The sequence below is a fragment of the Phyllobates terribilis genome, unplaced genomic scaffold, assembly GCF_046119375.1.
Source record: "Phyllobates terribilis strain yellow unplaced genomic scaffold, ASM4611937v1 Scaffold_11__3_contigs__length_659146591, whole genome shotgun sequence".
Taxonomy (NCBI): domain Eukaryota; kingdom Metazoa; phylum Chordata; class Amphibia; order Anura; family Dendrobatidae; genus Phyllobates; species Phyllobates terribilis.
In genome coordinates, this window is record NW_027362771.1 from 585965119 (window position 1) to 585983533 (window position 18415).

Consider the following 18415-nt stretch of genomic DNA (forward strand, 5'->3'; position numbering starts at 1 on the left):
AGTATCACCGGCTCCACAATATACAGAGATATAGTAACATATAGTAACAGGACGTAGTATCACCAGCCCCACAATATACAGAGATATAGTAACATATAGTAACAGGACGTAGTATCACCAGCTCCACAATATACAGAGATATAGTAACATATAGTAACAGGACGTAGTATCACCGGCCCCACAATATACAGAGATATAGTAACATATAGTAACAGGACGTAGTATCACCGGCTCCACAATATACAGGGATATATTAACATATAGTAACAGGACGTAGTATCACCGGCCCCACAATATACAGGGATATAGTAACATATAGTAACAGGACGTAGTATCACCGGCCCCACAATATACAGAGATATAGTAACATAAAGTAACAGGACGTAGTATCACCAGCCCCACAATATACAGAGATATAGTAACATATAGTAACAGGACGTAGTATCACCAGCCCCACAATATACAGAGATATAGTAACATATAGTAACAGGACGTAGTATCACCAGCTCCACAATATACAGGGATATAGTAACATATAGTAACAGGTCGTAGTATCACCAGCCCCACAATATACAGAGATATAGTAACATATAGTAACAGGTCGTAGTATCACCAGCCCCACAATATACAGAGATATAGTAACATATAGTAACAGGACGTAGTATCACCAGCTCCACAATATACAGAGATATAGTAACATATAGTAACAGGACGTAGTATCACCAGCCCCACAATATACAGGGATATAGTAACATATAGTAACAGGACGTAGTATCTCCAGCCCCACAATATACAGAGATATAGTAACATATAGTAACAGGACGTAGTATCACCAGCTCCACAATATACAGAGATATAGTAACATATAGTAACAGGACGTAGTATCACCAGCCCCACAATATACAGGGATATAGTAACATATAGTAACAGGACGTAGTATCACCAGCCCCACAATATACAGAGATATAGTAACATATAGTAACAGGACGTAGTATCACCAGCCCCACAATATACAGAGATATAGTAACATATAGTAACAGGACGTAGTATCACCAGCCCCACAATATACAGGGATATAGTAACATATAGTAACAGGACGTAGTATCTCCAGCCCCACAATATACAGAGATATAGTAACATATAGTAACAGGACGTAGTATCACCAGCTCCACAATATACAGAGATATAGTAACATATAGTAAGAGGACGTAGTATCACCGGCCCCACAATATACAGGGATATAGTAACATATAGTAACAGGACGTAGTATCACCAACCCCACAATATACAGGGATATAGTAACATATAGTAAGAGGACGTAGTATCACCGGCCCCACAATATACAGGGATATAGTAACATATAGTAACAGGACGTAGTATCACCAACCCCACAATATACAGGGATATAGTAACATATAGTAACAGGACGTAGTATCACCAGCCCCACAATATACAGAGATATAATAACATATAGTAACAGGACGTAGTATCACCAGCTCCACAATATACAGGGATATAGTAACATATAGTAACAGGACGTAGTATCACCAGCTCCACAATATACAGAGATATAGTAACATATAGTAACAGGACGTAGTATCACCGGCCCCACAATATACAGGGATATAGTAACATATAGTAACAGGACGTAGTATCACCGGCTCCACAATATACAGAGATATAGTAACATATAGTAACAGGACGTAGTATCACCAGCCCCACAATATACAGGGATATAGTAACATATAGTAACAGGACGTAGTATCACCAGCTCCACAATATACAGAGATATAGTAACATATAGTAACAGGACGTAGTATCACCGGCTCCACAATATACAGAGATATAGTAACATATAATAACAGGACGTAGTATCACCAGCCCCACAATATACAGGGATATAGTAACATATAGTAATAGGACGTAGTATCACCGGCTCCACAATATACAGGGATATAGTAACATATAGTAACAGGACGTAGTATCACCAGCCCCACAATATACAGATGTATAGTAACATATAGTAACAGGAAGTAGTATCACCGGCCACACAATATACAGAGATATAGTAACATATAGTAACAGGACGTAGTATCACCGGCCCCACAATATACAGAGATATAGTAACATATAGTAACAGGACGTAGTATCACCAGCCCCACAATATACAGAGATATAGTAACATATAGTAACAGGACGTAGTATCACCAGCTCCACAATATACAGAGATATAGTAACATATAGTAACAGGACGTAGTATCACCGGCCCCACAATATACAGAGATATAGTAACATATAGTAACAGGACGTAGTATCACCGGCTCCACAATATACAGAGATATAGTAACATATAGTAACAGGACGTAGTATCACCAGCCCCACAATATACAGAGATATAGTAACATATAGTAACAGGACGTAGTATCACCAGCTCCACAATATACAGAGATATAGTAACATATAGTAACAGGACGTAGTATCACCGGCCCCACAATATACAGAGATATAGTAACATATAGTAACAGGACGTAGTATCACCGGCTCCACAATATACAGGGATATATTAACATATAGTAACAGGACGTAGTATTACCGGCCCCACAATATACAGGGATATAGTAACATATAGTAACAGGACGTAGTATCACCGGCTCCACAATATACAGGGATATAGTAACATATAGTAACAGGACGTAGTATCACCGGCCCCACAATATACAGAGATATAGTAACATATAGTAACAGGACGTAGTATCACCGGCCCCACAATATACAGGGATATATTAACATATAGTAACAGGACGTAGTATCACCAGCTCCACAATATACAGGGATATAGTAACATATAGTAACAGGACGTAGTATCACCAGCCCCACAATATACAGGGATATATTAACATATAGTAACAGGACGTAGTATCACCAGCCCCACAATATACAGAGATATAGTAACATATAGTAACAGGACGTAGTATCACCAGCTCCACAATATACAGGGATATAGTAACATATAGTAACAGGACGTAGTATCACCAGCTCCACAATATACAGGGATATAGTAACATATAGTAACAGGACGTAGTATCACCGGCCCCACAATATACAGAGATATAGTAACATATAGTAACAGGACGTAATATCACCGGCCCCACAATATACAGGGATATATTAACATATAGTAACAGGACGTAGTATCACCAGCTCCACAATATACAGAGATATAGTAACATATAGTAACAGGACGTAGTATCACCAGCCCCACAATATACAGGGATATATTAACATATAGTAACAGGACGTAGTATCACCAGCTCCACAATATACAGGGATATAGTAACATATAGTAACAGGACGTAGTACCACCAGCCCCACAATATACAGAGATATAGTAACATATAGTAACAGGACGTAGTACCACCAGCCCCACAATATACAGAGATATAGTAACATATAGTAACAGGACGTAGTACCACCAGCCCCACAATATACAGAGATATAGTAACATATAGTAACAGGACGTAGTACCACCAGCCCCACAATATACAGAGATATAGTAACATATAGTAACAGGACGTAGTATCACCAGCTCCACAATATACAGGGATATAGTAACATATAGTAACAGGACGTAGTACCACCAGCCCCACAATATACAGAGATATAGTAACATATAGTAACAGGACGTAGTATCACCAGCCCCACAATATACAGAGATATAGTAACATATAGTAACAGTACGTAGTACCACCAGCCCCACAATATACAGAGATATAGTAACATATAGTAACAGGACGTAGTATCACCAGCCCCACAATATACAGAGATATAGTAACATATAGTACCAGGACGTAGTGTCACCAGCCCCACAATATACAGAGATATAGTAACATATAGTAACAGGACGAAGTATCACCGGCCCCACAATATACAGAGATATAGTAACATATAGTACCAGGACGTAGTATCACCAGCTCCACAATATACAGAGATATAGTAACATATAGTAACAGGACGAAGTATCACCAGCCCCACAATATACAGAGATATAGTAACATATAGTACCAGGACGTAGTATCACCAGCTCCACAATATACAGAGATATAGTAACATATAGTACCAGGACGTAGTATCACCAGCTCCACAATATACAGAGATATAGTAACATATAGTACCAGGACGTAGTATCACCAGCTCCACAATATACAGAGATATAGTAACATATAGTAACAGGACGTAGTATCACCAGCCCCACAATATACAGAGATATAGTAACATATAGTACCAGGACGTAGTATCACCAGCTCCACAATATACAGAGATATAGTAACATATAGTAACAGGACGTAGTATCACCAGCCCCACAATATACAGAGATATAGTAACATATAGTAACAGGACGTAGTATCACCAGCCCCACAATATACAGAGATATAGTAACATATAGTACCAGGACGTAGTATCACCAGCCCCACAATATACAGAGATATAGTAACATATAGTACCAGGACGAAGTATCACCAGCCCCACAATATACAGAGATATAGTAACATATAGTACCAGGACGTAGTATCACCAGCTCCACAATATACAGAGATATAGTAACATATAGTAACAGGACGTAGTATCACCAGCCCCACAATATACAGAGATATAGTAACATATAGTACCAGGACGTAGTATCACCAGCTCCACAATATACAGAGATATAGTAACATATAGTAACAGGACGAAGTATCACCGGCCCCACAATATACAGAGATATAGTAACATATAGTAACAGGACGTAGTATCACCAGCTCCACAATATACAGAGATATAGTAACATATAGTAACAGGACGTAGTATCACCAGCTCCACAATATACAGAGATATAGTAACATATAATAACAGGACGTAGTATCACCAGCTCCACAATATACAGAGATATAGTAACATATAGTAACAGGACGTAGTATCACCAGCTCCACAATATACAGAGATATAGTAACATATAGTAACAAGACGTAGTATCACCAGCTCCACAATATACAGAGATATAGTAACATATAGTAACAGGACGTAGTATCACCTGCCCCACAATATACAGAGATATAGTAACATATAGTAACAGGACGTAGTATCACCAGCTCCACAATATACAGGGATATAGTAACATATAGTAACAGGACGTAGTATCACCGGCTCCACAATATACAGAGATATAGTAACATATAGTAACAGGACGAAGTATCACCAGCCCCACAATATACAGAGATATAGTAACATATAGTAACAGGACGAAGTATCACCGGCTCCACAATATACAGGGATATAGTAACATATAGTAACAGGACGTAGTATCACCAGCCCCACAATATACAGGGATATAGTAACATATAGTAACAGGACGTAGTATCACCAGCCCCACAATATACAGGGATATAGTAACATATAGTAACAGGACGAAGTATCACCGGCTCCACAATATACAGAGATATAGTAACATATAGTAACAGGACGAAGTATCACCAGCCCCACAATATACAGAGATATAGTAACATATAGTAACAGGACGAAGTATCACCGGCTCCACAATATACAGAGATATAGTAACATATAGTAACAGGACGAAGTATCACCGGCTCCACAATATACAGGGATATAGTAACATATAGTAACAGGACGTAGTATCACCAGCCCCACAATATACAGGGATATAGTAACATATAGTAACAGGACGTAGTATCACCAGCCCCACAATATACAGGGATATAGTAACATATAGTAACAGGACGAAGTATCACCAGCCCCACAATATACAGGGATATAGTAACATAGTAACAGGACGTAGTATCACCAGCTCCACAATATACAGGGATATAGTAACATATAGTAACAGGACGTAGTATCACCAGCTCCACAATATACAGGGATATAGTAACATATAGTAACAGGACGTAGTATCACCAGCTCCACAATATACAGAGATATAGTAACATATAGTAACAGGACGTAGTATCACCAGGTCCCACAATATACAGGGATATAGTAACATATAGTAACAGGACGAAGTATCACCAGCCCCACAATATACAGAGATATAGTAACATATAGTAACAGGACGAAGTATCACCAGCCCCACAATATACAGGGATATAGTAACATATAGTAACAGGACGTAGTATCACCAGCCCCACAATATACAGGGATATAGTAACATATAGTAACAGGACATAGTATCTCCAGCCCCACAATATACAGAGATATAGTAACATATAGTAACAGGACGTAGTATCACCAGCTCCACAATATACAGAGATATAGTAACATATAGTAACAGGACGTAGTATCACCAGCCCCACAATATACAGAGATATAGTAACATATAGTAACAGGACGTAGTATCACCAGCTCCACAATATACAGAGATATAGTAACATATAGTAACAGGACGTAGTATCACCGGCTCCACAATATACAGAGATATAGTAACACATAGTAACAGGACGTAGAATCTCCAGCCCCACAATATACAGAGATATAGTAACATATAGTAACAGGACGAAGTATCACCAGCCCCACAATATACAGGGATATAGTAACATATAGTAACAGGACGTAGTATCACCGGCCCCACAATATACAGGGATATAGTAACATATAGTAACAGGACGTAGTATCACCGGCCCCACAATATACAGGGATATAGTAACATATAGTAACAGGAGGTAGTATCACCAGCTCCACAATATACAGAGATATAGTAACATATAGTAACAGGACGTAGTATCACCAGCCCCACAATATACAGAGATATAGTAACATATAGTAACAGGACGTAGTATCACCGGCCCCACAATATACAGGGATATAGTAACATATAGTAACAGGACGTAGTATCACCAGCTCCACAATATACAGAGATATAGTAACATATAGTAACAGGACGTAGTATCACCAGCCCCACAATATACAGAGATATAGTAACATATAGTAACAGGACGTAGTATCACCGGCCCCACAATATACAGAGATATAGTAACATATAGTAACAGGACGTAGTATCACCAGCCCCACAATATACAGAGATATAGTAACATATAGTAACAGGACATAGTATCACCAGCTATACAATATACAGAGATATAGTAACATATAGTAACAGGACGTAGTATCACCGGCCCCACAATATACAGGGATATAGTAACATATAGTAACAGGACGTAGTATCACCAGCCCCACAATATACAGAGATATAGTAACATATAGTAACAGGACGTAGTATCACCAGCTCCACAATATACAGGGATATAGTAACATATAGTAACAGGACGTAGTATCACCGGCCCCACAATATACAGGGATATAGTAACATATAGTAACAGGACGTAGTATCACCAGCCCCACAATATACAGAGATATAGTAACATATAGTAACAGGACGTAGTATCACCAGCCCCACAATATACAGAGATATAGTAACATATAGTAACAGGACGTAGTATCACCGGCTCCACAATATACAGGGATATAGTAACATATAGTAACAGGACGTAGTATCACCAGCCCCACAATATACAGAGATATAGTAACATATAGTAACAGGACGTAGTATCACCGGCTCCACAATATACAGGGATATAGTAACATATAGTAACAGGACGTAGTATCACCAGCCCCACAATATACAGAGATATAGTAACATATAGTAACAGGACGTAGTATCACCGGCTCCACAATATACAGAGATATAGTAACATATAGTAACAGGACGTAGTATCACCGGCTCCACAATATACAGGGATATAGTAACATATAGTAACAGGACGTAGTATCTCCAGCTCCACAATATACAGAGATATAGTAACATATAGTAACAGGACGTAGTATCACCAGCCCCACAATATACAGAGATATAGTAACATATAGTAACAGGACGTAGTATCACCGGCTCCACAATATACAGGGATATAGTAACATATAGTAACAGGACGTAGTATCTCCAGCTCCACAATATACAGAGATATAGTAACATATAGTAACAGGACGTAGTATCACCAGCCCCACAATATACAGAGATATAGTAACATATAGTAACAGGACGTAGTATCACCGGCTCCACAATATACAGGGATATAGTAACATATAGTAACAGGACGTAGTATCACCAGCCCCACAATATACAGAGATATAGTAACATATAGTAACAGGACGTAGTATCACCGGCTCCACAATATACAGGGATATAGTAACATATAGTAACAGGACGTAGTATCTCCAGCTCCACAATATACAGAGATATAGTAACATATAGTAACAGGACGTAGTATCACCAGCCCCACAATATACAGAGATATAGTAACATATAGTAACAGGACGTAGTATCACCGGCTCCACAATATACAGGGATATAGTAACATATAGTAACAGGACGTAGTATCACCAGCCCCACAATATACAGAGATATAGTAACATATAGTAACAGGACGTAGTATCACCAGCCCCACAATATACAGAGATATAGTAACATATAGTAACAGGACGTAGTATCACCGGCTCCACAATATACAGGGATATAGTAACATATAGTAACAGAACGTAGTATCACCAGCCCCACAATATACAGAGATATAGTAACATATAGTAACAGGACGAAGTATCACCAGCCCCACAATATACAGGGATATAGTAACAGGACGTAGTATCACCGGCTCCACAATATACAGAGATATAGTAACATAGTAACAGGACGTAGTATCACCAGCCCCACAATATACAAAGATATAGTAACATATAGTAACAGGACGTAGTATCACCAGCCCCACAATATACAGAGATATAGTAACATATAGTAACAGGACGTAGTATCACCAGCTCCACAATATACAGGGATATAGTAACATATAGTAAAAGGACGTAGTATCACCGGCCCCACAATATACAGAGATATAGTAACATATAGTAACAGGACGTAGTATCACCGGCTCCACAATATACAGAGATATAGTAACATATAGTAACAGGACGTAGTATCACCGGCTCCACAATATACAGAGATATAGTAACATATAGTAACAGGACGTAGTATCACCAGCCCCACAATATACAGAGATATAGTAACATATAGTAACAGGACGTAGTATCACCAGCTCCACAATATACAGAGATATAGTAACATATAGTAACAGGACGTAGTATCACCAGCCCCACAATATACAGAGATATAGTAACATATAGTAACAGGACGAAGTATCACCAGCCCCACAATATACAGGGATATAGTAACATCTAGTAACAGGACGTAGTATCACCGGCTCCACAATATACAGGGATATAGTAACATATAGTAACAGGACGTAGTATCACCAGCTCCACAATATACAGAGATATAGTAACATATAGTAACAGGACGAAGTATCACCAGCCCCACAATATACAGGGATATAGTAACATATAGTAACAGAACGTAGTATCACCAGCCCCACAATATACAGGGATATAGTAACATATAGTAACAGGATGTAGTATTACCAGCCCCACAATATACAGAGATATAGTAACATATAGTAACAGGACGTAGTATCACCGGCCCCACAATATACAGGGATATAGTAACATATAGTAACAGGACGTAGTATCACCGGCTCCACAATATACAGAGATATAGTAACATATAGTAACAGGATGTAGTATTACCAGCCCCACAATATACAGAGATATAGTAACATATAGTAACAGGATGTAGTATTACCAGCCCCACAATATACAGAGATATAGTAACATATAGTAACAGGACGTAGTATCACCGGCTCCACAATATACAGAGATATAGTAACATATAGTAACAGGACGTAGTATCACCGGCTCCAAAATATACAGAGATATAGTAACATAAAGTAACAGGACGTAGTATCACCAGCCCCATAATATACAGGGATATAGTAACATATAGTAACAGGACGTAGTATCACCAGCTCCACAATATACAGAGATATAGTAACATATAGTAACAGGACGTAGTATCACCAGCCCCACAATATACAGAGATATAGTAACATATAGTAACAGGACGTAGTATCACCAGCTCCACAATATACAGAGATATAGTAACATATAGTAACAGGACGTAGTATCACCAGCTCCACAATATACAGGATATAGTAACATATAGTAACAGGACGTAGTATCACCAGCCCCACAATATACAGAGATATAGTAACATATAGTAACAGGACGTAGTATCACCGGCCCCACAATATACAGGGATATAGTAACATATAGTAACAGGACGTAGTATCACCGGCCCCACAATATACAGAGATATAGTAACATATAGTAACAGGACGTAGTATCACCAGCTCCACAATATACAGAGATATAGTAACATAGTAACAGGACGTAGTATCACCAGCTCCACAATATACAGGATATAGTAACATATAGTAACAGGACGTAGTATCACCAGCCCCACAATATACAGAGATATAGTAACATATAGTAACAGGACGTAGTATCACCGGCCCCACAATATACAGGGATATAGTAACATATAGTAACAGGACGTAGTATCACCGGCCCCACAATATACAGAGATATAGTAACATATAGTAACAGGACGTAGTATCACCAGCTCCACAATATACAGAGATATAGTAACATAGTAACAGGACGTAGTATCACCAGCTCCACAATATACAGAGATATAGTAACATATAGTAACAGGACGTAGTATCACCAGCCCCACAATATACAGAGATATAGTAACATATAGTAACAGGACGTAGTATCACCAGCTCCACAATATATAGAGATATAGTAACATATAGTAACAGGACGTAGTATCACCAGCCCCACAATATACAGAGATATAGTAACATATAGTAACAGGACGTAGTATCACCAGCTCCACAATATACAGAGATATAGTAACAGGACGTAGTATCACCAGCTCCACAATATACAGAGATATAGTAACATATAGTAACAGGACGTAGTATCACCAGCTCCACAATATATAGAGATATAGTAACATATAGTAACAGGACGTAGTATCACCAGCTCCACAATATACAGAGATATAGTAACATATAGTAACAGGACGTAGTATCACCGGCCCCACAATATACAGAGATATAGTAACATATAGTAACAGGACGTAGTATCACCGGCCCCACAATATACAGAGATATAGTAACATATAGTAACAGGACGTAGTATCACCAGCCCCACAATATACAGGGATATAGTAACGTATAGTAACAGGACGTAGTATCACCAGCTCCACAATATACAGAGATATAGTAACATATAGTAACAGGACGTAGTATCACCAGCCCCACAATATACAGAGATATAGTAACATATAGTAACAGGACGTAGTATCACCAGCCCCACAATATACAGAGATATAGTAACATATAGTAACAGGACGTAGTATCACCAGCCCCATAATATACAGGGATATAGTAACATATAGTAACAGGACGTAGTATCACCGGCTCCACAATATACAGAGATATAGTAACATATAGTAACAGGACGTAGTATCACCAGCTCCACAATATACAGAGATATAGTAACATATAGTAACAGGACGTAGTATCACCAGCTCCACAATATACAGAGATATAGTAACATATAGTAACAGGACGTAGTATCACCGGCCCCACAATATACAGAGATATAGTAACATATAGTAACAGGACGTAGTATCACCAGCCCCACAATATACAGAGATATAGTAACATATAGTAACAGGACGTAGTATCACCGGCTCCACAATATACAGAGATATAGTAACATATAGTAACAGGACGTAGTATCACCAACTCCACAATATACAGGGATATAGTAACATATAGTAACAGGACGTAGTATCACCAGCCCCACAATATACAGAGATATAGTAACATATAGTAACAGGACGTAGTATCACCGGCTCCACAATATACAGGGATATAGTAACATATAGTAACAGGACGTAGTATCACCAGCTCCACAATATACAGAGATATAGTAACATATAGTAACAGGACGTAGTATCACCAGCTCCACAATATACAGAGATATAGTAACATATAGTAACAGGACGTAGTATCACCAGCTCCACAATATACAGAGATATAGTAACATATAGTAACAGGACGTAGTATCACCGGCTCCACAATATACAGAGATATAGTAACATATAGTAACAGGACGTAGTATCACCAGCTCCACAATATACAGAGATATAGTAACATATAGTAACAGGACGTAGTATCACCAGCTCCACAATATACAGAGATATAGTAACATATAGTAACAGGACGTAGTATCACCGGCCCCACAATATACAGAGATATAGTAACATATAGTAACAGGACGTAGTATCACCAGCCCCACAATATACAGAGATATAGTAACATATAGTAACAGGACGTAGTATCACCGGCTCCACAATATACAGAGATATAGTAACATATAGTAACAGGACGTAGTATCACCAGCTCCACAATATACAGGGATATAGTAACATATAGTAACAGGACGTAGTATCACCAGCCCCACAATATACAGAGATATAGTAACATATAGTAACAGGACGTAGTATCACCGGCTCCACAATATACAGGGATATAGTAACATATAGTAACAGGACGTAGTATCACCAGCTCCACAATATACAGGGTTATAGTAACATATAGTAACAGGACGAAGTATCACCGGCCCCACAATATACAGGGATATAGTAACATATAGTAACAGGACGTAGTATCACCAGCCCCACAATATACAGAGATATAGTAACATATAGTAACAGGACGTAGTATCACCAGCTCCACAATATACAGAGATATAGTAACATATAGTAACAGGACGTAGTATCACCAGCTCCACAATATACACGGATATAGTAACATATAGTAACAGGACGTGGTATCACCAGCCCCACAATATACAGAGATATAGTAACATATAGTAACAGGACGTGGTATCACCAGCCCCACAATATACAGAGATATAGTAACATATAGTAACAGGACGTAGTATCACCAGCCATACAATATATAGAGATATAGTAACATATAGTAACAGGACGTAGTATCACCAGCCCCACAATATACAGGGATATAGTAACATAGTAACAGGACGTAGTATCACCAGCTCCACAATATACAGAGACATAGTAACATATAGTAACAGGACGTAGTATCACCGGCCCCACAATATACAGAGATATAGTAACATATAGTAACAGGACGTAGTATCACCAGCTCCACAATATACAGAGACATAGTAACATATAGTAACAGGACGTAGTATCACCAGCTCCACAATATACAGAGATATAGTAACATATAGTAACAGGATGTAGTATCACCGGCCCCACAATATACAGAGATATAGTAACATATAGTAACAGGACGTAGTATCACCAGCTCCACAATATACAGGGATATAGTAACATATATTAACAGGACGTAGTATCACCGGCCCCACAATATACAGAGATATAGTAACATATAGTAACAGGACGTAGTATCACCAGCCCCACAATATACAGAGATATAGTAACATATAGTAACAGGACGTAGTATCACCAGCTCCACAATATACAGGGATATAGTAACATATAGTAACGGGACGTAGTATCACCAGCTCCACAATATACAGAGATATAGTAACATATAGTAACAGGACGTAGTATCACCAGCTCCACAATATACAGGGATATAGTAACATATAGTAACAGGACGTAGTATCACCAGCTCCACAATATACAGGGATATAGTAACATATATTAACAGGACGTAGTATCACCGGCCCCACAATATACAGAGATATAGTAACATATAGTAACAGGACGTAGTATCACCAGCCCCACAATATACAGAGATATAGTAACATATAGTAACAGGACGTAGTATCACCAGCTCCACAATATACAGGGATATAGTAACATATAGTAACGGGACGTAGTATCACCAGCCCCACAATATACAGAGATATAGTAACATATAGTAACAGGACGTAGTATCACCAGCTCCACAATATACAGGGATATAGTAACATATAGTAACGGGACGTAGTATCACCAGCTCCACAATATACAGGGATATAGTAACATATAGTAACAGGACGTAGTATCACCAGCCCCACAATATACAGAGATATAGTAACATATAATAACAGGACGTAGTATCACCAGCTCCACAATATACAGGGATATAGTAACAGGACGTAGTATCACCAGCTCCACAATATACAGAGATATAGTAACATATAGTAACAGGACGTAGTATCACCAGCCCCACAATATACAGAGTAACATATAATAACAGGACGTAGTATCACCAGCCCCACAATATACAGGGATATAGTAACATATAGTAACAGGACGAAGTATCACCAGCCACACAATATACAGGGATATAGTAACATAGTAACAGGACGTAGTATCACCAGCTCCACAATATACAGGGATATAGTAACATATAGTAACAGGACGTAGTATCACCAGCTCCACAATATACAGGGATATAGTAACATATAGTAACAGGACGTACTATCACCAGCTCCACAATATACAGAGATATAGTAACATATAGTAACAGGACGTAGTATCACCAGGTCCCACAATATACAGGGATATAGTAACATATAGTAACAGGACGAAGTATCACCAGCCCCACAATATACAGAGATATAGTAACATATAGTAACAGGACGAAGTATCACCAGCCCCACAATATACAGGGATATAGTAACATATAGTAACAGGACGTAGTATCACCAGCCCCACAATATACAGGGATATAGTAACATATAGTAACAGGACATAGTATCTCCAGCCCCACAATATACAGAGATATAGTAACATATAGTAACAGGACGTAGTATCACCAGCTCCACAATATACAGAGATATAGTAACATATAGTAACAGGACGTAGTATCACCAGCCCCACAATATACAGAGATATAGTAACATATAGTAACAGGACGTAGTATCACCAGCTCCACAATATACAGAGATATAGTAACATATAGTAACAGGACGTAGTATCACCGGCTCCACAATATACAGAGATATAGTAACACATAGTAACAGGACGTAGAATCTCCAGCCCCACAATATACAGAGATATAGTAACATATAGTAACAGGACGAAGTATCACCAGCCCCACAATATACAGGGATATAGTAACATATAGTAACAGGACGTAGTATCACCGGCCCCACAATATACAGGGATATAGTAACATATAGTAACAGGACGTAGTATCACCGGCCCCACAATATACAGGGATATAGTAACATATAGTAACAGGAGGTAGTATCACCAGCCCCACAATATACAGAGATATAGTAACATATAGTAACAGGACGTAGTATCACCAGCCCCACAATATACAGAGATATAGTAACATATAGTAACAGGACGTAGTATCACCGGCCCCACAATATACAGGGATATAGTAACATATAGTAACAGGACGTAGTATCACCAGCTCCACAATATACAGAGATATAGTAACATATAGTAACAGGACGTAGTATCACCAGCCCCACAATATACAGAGATATAGTAACATATAGTAACAGGACGTAGTATCACCGGCCCCACAATATACAGAGATATAGTAACATATAGTAACAGGACGTAGTATCACCAGCCCCACAATATACAGAGATATAGTAACATATAGTGACAGGACATAGTATCACCAGCTATACAATATACAGAGATATAGTAACATATAGTAACAGGACGTAGTATCACCGGCCCCACAATATACAGGGATATAGTAACATATAGTAACAGGACGTAGTATCACCAGCCCCACAATATACAGAGATATAGTAACATATAGTAACAGGACGTAGTATCACCAGCTCCACAATATACAGGGATATAGTAACATATAGTAACAGGACGTAGTATCACCGGCCCCACAATATACAGGGATATAGTAACATATAGTAACAGGACGTAGTATCACCAGCCCCACAATATACAGAGATATAGTAGCATATAGTAACAGGACGTAGTATCACCAGCCCCACAATATACAGAGATATAGTAACATATAGTAACAGGACGTAGTATCACCGGCTCCACAATATACAGGGATATAGTAACATATAGTAACAGGACGTAGTATCACCAGCCCCACAATATACAGAGATATAGTAACATATAGTAACAGGACGTAGTATCACCGGCTCCACAATATACAGGGATATAGTAACATATAGTAACAGGACGTAGTATCACCGGCCCCACAATATACAGAGATATAGTAACATATAGTAACAGGACGTAGTATCACCGGCTCCACAATATACAGAGATATAGTAACATATAGTAACAGGACGTAGTATCACCGGCTCCACAATATACAGGGATATAGTAACATATAGTAACAGGACGTAGTATCTCCAGCTCCACAATATACAGAGATATAGTAACATATAGTAACAGGACGTAGTATCACCAGCCCCACAATATACAGAGATATAGTAACATATAGTAACAGGACGTAGTATCACCGGCTCCACAATATACAGGGATATAGTAACATATAGTAACAGGACGTAGTATCTCCAGCTCCACAATATACAGAGATATAGTAACATATAGTAACAGGACGTAGTATCACCAGCCCCACAATATACAGAGATATAGTAACATATAGTAACAGGACGTAGTATCACCGGCTCCACAATATACAGGGATATAGTAACATATAGTAACAGGACGTAGTATCACCAGCCCCACAATATACAGAGATATAGTAACATATAGTAACAGGACGTAGTATCACCGGCTCCACAATATACAGGGATATAGTAACATATAGTAACAGGACGTAGTATCTCCAGCTCCACAATATACAGAGATATAGTAACATATAGTAACAGGACGTAGTATCACCAGCCCCACAATATACAGAGATATAGTAACATATAGTAACAGGACGTAGTATCACCGGCTCCACAATATACAGGGATATAGTAACATATAGTAACAGGACGTAGTATCACCAGCCCCACAATATACAGAGATATAGTAACATATAGTAACAGGACGTAGTATCACCAGCCCCACAATATACAGAGATATAGTAACATATAGTAACAGGACGTAGTATCACCGGCTCCACAATATACAGGGATATAGTAACATATAGTAACAGAACGTAGTATCACCAGCCCCACAATATACAGAGATATAGTAACATATAGTAACAAGACGAAGTATCACCAGCCCCACAATATACAGGGATATAGTAACAGGACGTAGTATCACCGGCTCCACAATATACAGAGATATAGTAACATAGTAACAGGACGTAGTATCACCAGCCCCACAATATACAAAGATATAGTAACATATAGTAACAGGACGTAGTATCACCAGCCCCACAATATACAGAGATATAGTAACATATAGTAACAGGACGTAGTATCACCGGCTCCACAATATACAGGGATATAGTAACATATAGTAAAAGGACGTAGTATCACCGGCCCCACAATATACAGAGATATAGTAACATATAGTAACAGGACGTAGTATCACCGGCTCCACAATAGACAGAGATATAGTAACATATAGTAACAGGACGTAGTATCACCGGCTCCACAATATACAGAGATATAGTAACATATAGTAACAGGACGTAGTATCACCAGCCCCACAATATACAGAGATATAGTAACATATAGTAACAGGACGTAGGATCACCAGCCCCACAATATACAGAGATATAGTAACATATAGTAACAGGACGAAGTATCACCAGCCCCACAATATACAGAGATATAGTAACATATAGTAACAGGTCGTAGTATCACCGGCCCCACAATATACAGGGATATAGTAACATATAGTAACAGGACATAATATCACCAGCCCCACAATATACAGGGATATAGTAACATCTAGTAACAGGACGTAGTATCACCGGCTCCACAATATACAGGGATATAGTAACATATAGTAACAGGACGTAGTATCACCAGCTCCACAATATACAGAGATATAGTAACATATAGTAACAGGACGAAGTATCACCAGCCTCACAATATACAGGGATATAGTAACATATAGTAACAGAACGTAGTATCACCAGCCCCACAATATACAGGGATATAGTAACATATAGTAACAGGATGTAGTATTACCAGCCCCACAATATACAGAGATATAGTAACATATAGTAACAGGACGTAGTATCACCGGCCCCACAATATACAGGGATATAGTAACATATAGTAACAGGACGTAGTATCACCGGCTCCACAATATACAGAGATATAGTAACATATAGTAACAGGATGTAGTATTACCAGCCCCACAATATACAGAGATATAGTAACATATAGTAACAGGATGTAGTATTACCAGCCCCACAATATACAGAGATATAGTAACATATAGTAACAG

General features: G+C 38.4%; 1 protein-coding gene across 9 annotated transcripts in view; it reads right to left on the reverse strand.

The window, feature by feature from the left end:
• CACNA1A (calcium voltage-gated channel subunit alpha1 A) overlaps positions 1-18415 on the reverse strand; it is a 691505-nt gene that overhangs the window by 629920 nt on the left and 43170 nt on the right. The window lies entirely within an intron of this gene.